Raw genomic sequence first — 7,213 nt, 5'->3', positions numbered from 1 at the left:
AACTCCTAGGAAAGAAACTGTTTGTAAAGCTCATCTCCTTTTCGTTCCTTTTTGGAACTTGATGGAAAAAAAAAAACAAAGATAGTCACATATAGGAAGGAAACGGCTTTTGTTGCTGATTCCTAAGGAAAAGAAAAAACACAAGTGGGGAATCGAGTGAACAGTAGCAAAAAACTTTTGATCTCGGCTCATGGAGTTTGATTGAGGCCGCGCTTGGGTTTTGAGTTTTCCGGTGTCGATTCGAGGTTTTGATTCGCAATTTCGGCGTTTCCGTTCAATGATTGTTGCTTTATTATTCCGATTGATTTGTAAATTTTTAGCTTTATTCATCAATATAAAGGTCAATTCTCTTCTACTTTTAAATAAATTTTGTACTTTGGCTAGTTTTAGTGGTGCTTCATGGATTTACCCGTTTAATTATGTTAATGTGAGATGTTATTATGTTAATTTTGTTTGTGTTTACTTTGATTTTCTGAACCTAGTTTCTCGTGTGCTTAGCTCTAATTTGAAAGCATGTTTTCTATCATTTCCTTGCTTCAGATTAATTGTTGTTCTCTGCTGCCTTTATGAGATCAATATGTGTAAAATTGCAGCTTTCTATGTTCTGTATGGATATGTTTAAGACTTACCATAAAGACAAATAGATCTTGATATATTTGTTTCCTTATTATTGAACGGTGTGATTTAGATTTATATAATTTAAGTATAAAATTTCATTGTTGTGCCAAGATTCAGATTAGTCCACTACTTAGTTTCCATTATCGATCTTTTGTTGTGGTTCCTGAGTCAACGGTAAGCATGTCATAAATCGCGAGTGAATTTCATGTGGCGCGGTTTGCAATGTGTACCAAAACGACAAGTGTACGACATCGTGGCTTGTTCCAGAAATAATCTCATAAATAATTAAAAGCGGTTAGAAGATAAAAAAGCACAATAGGTTTTAAACATGTAATAAATCAGATAATTAGGCCAATTATTAATAGTTGAGCGACCGTGCTAAAACCACGGAACCCGGGAATGCCTAACACCTTCTCCCGGGTTAACAGAATTCCTTACTCGATCTTCTGGTTTTCGCAGACTTTAAATGGAGTCAATTTTCTCGATTTGGGATTAAAATAAACCGGTGACTTGGGACACCATAACAATTATTCCAAGTGACGACTCTAAATTAAATAAATAATCTCATTTCGATTAATGTCACTTTAACTGAAGGTATCTCTTTATTGGATATTATATTTATATCACCCCTTCATTTTAGTCATTATATTTTAACGGAGAATGACAACAATATGCAACTGGCAGTGGCACCTATAGCCCAAAAAAATGGTAAAATGTAACTTCTTTAACTTTGTCACTCTTTCTTCACGTCTTTTCTCAATCGCATCATAGATCTCTTCTCAACAAGCCCTCAATAACCTATAAATTCCATTAAATTTTTTAGCTAGTAGAAGGTCGGCGTAAATTTTCAGTTCGGGCATGTCTCGAGTGCATTCACGTGGTAAAAGGAGTCGTGTAAAAATTGGAGGTGAGAGAAAGAGAAGAGAAATAGAAGAAGAGATATGGGGAGAAAGAGAGGGAGACATACTCGAGATCTGAGGGATTAGATTCGCTTGTTGAATACTTTTTCTCTCTAAATCTCTAAATATAAGTTCGATCCGGAGAGAAGAGGGGAGAGAGGAGAGAAAAAAGAAAAAGGGTATAACTAAATCTCTCGATTGAAAGCACTAATAATGGATTGAGAGCCTTTTAATATGGATTGTATATATTTTGTAGCTAAAACGTATTTAGGTTGGGAAAAAAAAAAAAACTTGAATATTTTTCGTAATAAGGTTTCAAATAGTATATAGGAACGAAAAAATCCATTTGTATCAATACGTATAATAGATTGTTTTGATTAGTTTTTTGTGGGGATGGAGCACACATATATAGTTTTCTTCAATTTTTATGCAATTTTACCTGTTTATAAATATTAACTGTCATTATATTATTTTATAAAATATTAAAAATTAAACACCTATAGGGCTTACGCCCCGGTGAGACATATGTAAAACGCCTCGCCTTACACCCACACCTTTTAAAACACTAGGTGGGTTGAGCGTTATAATAGTAGTTGATAAGTTGTATGTAATTTAGAAATAGTGTCACTGCAGCACTTAATTGAAAACCAGTTTGAGTTTGTAATTGTTCCACTTTTATGCTTTCGTGGTCTCTCCTGCGTGGACCAATATAATCAAGGGACCCATTTAACATTTATGGCAAAGATAAATACTTAACATAGTATCAAAAAATTGGACAAAAAAAACATAGTTCAAAAAAAGAGCTAAAGGAATTTTTACTCCATAGTTTTTGATCAAAATTCGTGACATGAGATTAAATATGGACTGATAATCTGTCTTTGTGAGAAAATTTGAGTAAAAATATATTTAGACAAGTCTATTGTATAATATACAAGTAACCAATATATTTTGTTGTACGACATTGAGTAAATTACTAGTAATATACATAACACAAGCCCCAATGCTATTCCATGTCTACAGTTGACAGTGGTTGTGGTCTATCAAATCAGTAATCTGCTGAGTTTTGATGATCGGACTTGGCTTTAAAATGTAAGGTATTTGGAATAAAGTTATCCCATGATTAATTATTTCGGGATTAGTTATTCTAATCTCCTATAGGGACAAAAAAATAATACAATCCCGAGATAATTAATTTTAGGATTAGTTATACCACGATATTATCCCAACTAAGCATTCAATAAACGCATCTCAAATTTAATTTCGAGATTAATTATTCTTTATCCATCATACCAAACGAGCCCCAGGTAATTTCAAACTTAGGAGGCTAGGGAGGAAGAGAAAAAAGAGTATCATTAATAACTGCCTCCAACAAAACACAAACAAAATGTCATGTCCTTAGTCTTGAATTAAGCGTGCCTGCGGTGCTCAACTTACTCACGAACTTGCACAACTCGGTCATGATCTTGCTATGCCAAGCCAGCCTAAAATACTACACTCAAGATCGCTAAGGGAATGTTAGATAAGAAAGACAAGAGAAATTTACCAAATAAAACTTTTATTGTAGAGAACTTAATTATTTTGCTTGGTGAATTTACAAATGAATGACCCCTTTATATACTAATCTCGTAGGGGCTAGTATGTAAATATTAATTGTTACACAAGTCCCTTATTATTTACAAGTAAGACCTCTCTATAGAATTCTCTACATAGCTAGAATCTTCCAAAGACTTTCCTAGCAAAACCATAGGGTTCTAGGGTCTTCCTAGGGAAGCCTCTATATTTCTCTAGAACTTTCCTACAAGTTCTAGGCTCTTTCCTATATAAGCTTTCCATGTGGCAAAAATATATGCCAAGTGGCACCTACATGGTATGATGATATGGTGGATCATGACACTCTCCCCACCAAATTTTGTGCCGCCCTCGGCACAAAGCATCGACACGTACGTGCGCAGCTCACCTTGGCGTTGCCGGAGATCTTTGTCTATTAGCTATGATGCCTTATGGAGCGGTTCGCCTTCCCATGTCACAAGGTACTGGTCACCTTTCTTTTTGCCTCGTTTCTACTTTGGACGGCTAGCAATGATGGCCTAGATCCTCTGCCCATCGGATGCCTCTCCTTGCTCTTGACCTGAATCTCCCTATGACTCGACCAAGTCTAGCAGCTTCTCAATCATCGGGTCTATGCTTCCACTCCCTATTTGGCTGCCTTCCGTGGTCCCAGCCTTGCTAGCAAACTTGACCCATCTGCTTGGTGCATCGTCTTAGTCCGATAGTGTGCCATCACTTTGTAACTCGCCATCTTCTTTAACTATGTCCGCCCAACTTTTCTTGCTGCTACCATGCCCCATTTGCATGGAGCTAAGATAGGCTTTGGAATCCCCTACTTTCGGCTTAGATTCCAAGCGCATCCCCATAATGCAGGCGCTCCCTCCTATGTCACCCTTGTGTGGCTGAGCAAAGTTCCTGATCATTGTTGCAAGCTTCCCCAACTCTAGGTATTCACTTGCCCGATGTGATCCTTAACATAAATAGCACCCTCCCTTAGGCACGTAGTCCCTACCGTTTGTCGGCCCCTTGCCATTTCTCTTGGACCCCATTCCGTTATGGGATGGACCCTTGCCATTGCCTTTGTATACCTCAGTTGTGTCTTTCCCATTGTCCTTGTCATGATATCTCTCACTCTTCTCGTCGTTGCCTTCTTTGGACTTGGCAGGCTCCATCTGGAAGTCAACGAGCGACTTGGCTACCGCTATGGCTTTGTCCATGTTGGCTACTTGATGTCTTCTTAACTCCTGCTTTGCCCAATTTTACAACCCATCCATGAAGTAGAAGAGGGAATCTTCCTCGGGCAACAACGATATTTGCAATATTAAGGTAGTGAACTCGCGCACATACTCCCAAATTGTGGCCGTCTGTCGAAGCTCCCATAGCTTCCGCTTAGCCTCGTACACCACATTCATAGGGTAGAATTACTTCTTCATCTCCTTCTTGAACTGCTCCCACGTCTCAATCTTGCATAACCTCTTTTCCATGTCAACACACTTTTGATACCACCATAACGCATCAATATCTGAGAGGTACAACACAACAATGCTGATCTTGGCCTCGTCGTCTCTCACTTTGCCGTGCCTGAAGTAGTTCACCAAGTGCCAAAGGAAGTTCTCCACTTCTTGTGCATCATGAATACCTTTGAGCGCCAGCGGTTTGGGAGCGTCGATCTTGGCCTCTCTCGTCGCAATAATATTGTTGGCCGCCTCAGTCATGCCAGCATCGACATGCTCGTCGAGTGACTTTGTCTTTTCCCTCATAGCATCGATAGTACTCAACACCTCTATGAGTCTGCACTCCAAGGAAGTAATGGTTTGCCTTAACTCCATCTCAGTTTGTGTACATCGCTCCAAGTCATTTCGGATACTCTCTAGCTCCTCAAGAGTGTGTCCCTCAAGAACATTAAGGGTACCTTCCACTTTCCCCAAGCGTTCGCCAAATATCTCCAAGACGTCCATCCCCGTGGTCACCTTCATTACCCACTCTTTACCGAGCGAGATGTCCTCCGGTAGGATCTCCACTTCATCCTTGCTCGCCTCAGTGGCAGATGGTTTTTGGGATGTAAGCACTTCGTTTGGCACAACCTTGGGTGGCACCTCCTGTCTCTTGTTGGTGGCATTCCTCTTTTTGTTACGACCGTTATTGCCAGCAGCATCCTGGATGACATTGACTTTGATGTTAGCAGCGTTAATTTCTCTGTCATTCGACATTCCCTTAGTTGCAACCTGGCTCTAATACCACATTGTTACATCCTTAGTCTTGAACTAAGCGTACGTGCGTCACTTGACAACTTGTTCACGAACTTGCACAACTTGGTCACGATCTTGCTATGCCAAGTTAGCCTAAACTACTACACTCAAGATCACTAAGGTAATGCTAGATAAGAAAGACAAGAGAAATTTGCCAAATGAAGCTTTTATTGTAGAGAACTTGATTGTTTTGCTTGGTGAATTTACAAATGAATGGCCCCTTTATATACTAGTCTCATAGGGACTAGTGTGTAAATATTAATTGTTGTACAAATCCCTTATTATTTACATGTAAGACCCCTCTCTAAAATTCTCTACATAGCTAGAATCTTCCAAGGACTTTCCTAGCAAAACCATAGGGTTCTAGGGTCTTCCTAGGGGAAGCTCTATATTTCTCTAGAACTTTCCTACAAGTTCTAGCCTCTTTTTATGTAAGCTTTCCATATGGTAAACATATATGCCAAGTGGCACCTACATGGCATGATAATGTGACGGGTCATGATACTGACTCTCTGAAATTCCATCATGGCAATGCAAAGCAAACAACCTTTTTTCGCCTTCACTCCACTAAGATGCCTACACACCCTATCTGAATATCCCTTATTAATTTTGTTTAAACGTTCTCATCAATTCTTAATAATTATGTTTAGTGGCTTGTAACGACCCGACTTGTTATTTTAAAAATTAACGCACCATTTAGTGACTTAAGGTCTCCAGCAGCTTCGCAATATTTATTATGACCCGCGAGTGTGGTCGAGTTTAATTTATTGAAGATTCGGAATTAAATTAAAAGAACAATCCTTATTTAGAAGCTTAAATGAAAAGAGTTGACCGGAAAGTCAATTTTTGAGTAAACAATTCCGAAATGGAATTTTGATGATGTCAGTAGCTCCGTATGATGATTTTGGACTTAGGAGCGTGTCCGGAAAATTATTTGGAGGTTTGTAGAGGAATTTGTCTTGAAATGGCGAAAGATGAATTTTTGGGAAGTTTGACCAGGGGGTTGACTTTTTGATATCGGGGTTGGAATCCGATTCTGGAGAATTGAATATCTTCGTTATGTCAATTATGACTTGTGTGAAAAATTTAAAGTCATTCCAGATTTGATTTGATGTGTTTTGTCACAAGATATAGAATTTGAAAGTTCAAAGTTCATAGATTTTGATTTGGGGTGCGATTCGTTGTTTTGATGTTGTTTGAGGTAATTTGAGAATTCGACTAAGCTCATATGATATTTTAATACCTGTTGGTATATTTGGTTGAGGTCCCGAGGGGCTCGGGTGAGTTTCGGATGGTTAACGGATAAAAAATTTAGACTTGAACAACTACTGGAATTTTTTGATATTTGATCCTGTTTTCCTTCCATGCTATCGCGTAAATGTGTCTACGATTGCGTAGGCTTAGTTGGGCAGTGGGATTTTGTTGTCTGCGATTGCGTGGGGATATCTGTGATCGTGTAAGGTCAATTGAGGGGCTGTTGAGTTTTGTTCTACGCGATCGCGTGAAGAGAGATGCAATCACGTAGCTCTGGGAAGTTGTGACTCGCGAACGCATAGCTATGGTTGCGATCGCGTAGAGTACCAGAGAAGAAGTGGTGGTCACGCGTTTGCTCTATGCGATCACGTGAAGAGAGCTGCGGTCGCGTAGAGCTGGGAACTCTGTGCATCGTGATCACGTGGCATTGTTTGCGAATGCGTAGAGTTAATTTTGGCAGTGTTGAAATTGTGCTTCGCGATCGCGTGAGGAAGTTCGCGATCTCGTAGAAGAAATCACTGGGCAGAGAGTTTAAGCTCTTTTTTGATGGATTGAAGCTCGGGAAAAGGCAATTTTCGGGAGATTTTCAGAAAAAATAATGGGGTAAGTGTTCTTAACTCAATATTGGTTAAATTACCCGAATCC

The sequence above is a fragment of the Nicotiana tabacum genome, chromosome 13 (assembly GCF_000715075.1).
Source record: "Nicotiana tabacum cultivar K326 chromosome 13, ASM71507v2, whole genome shotgun sequence".
Lineage (NCBI taxonomy): Eukaryota > Viridiplantae > Streptophyta > Magnoliopsida > Solanales > Solanaceae > Nicotiana > Nicotiana tabacum.
Note: the sequence above shows the minus strand (reverse complement) of the source record.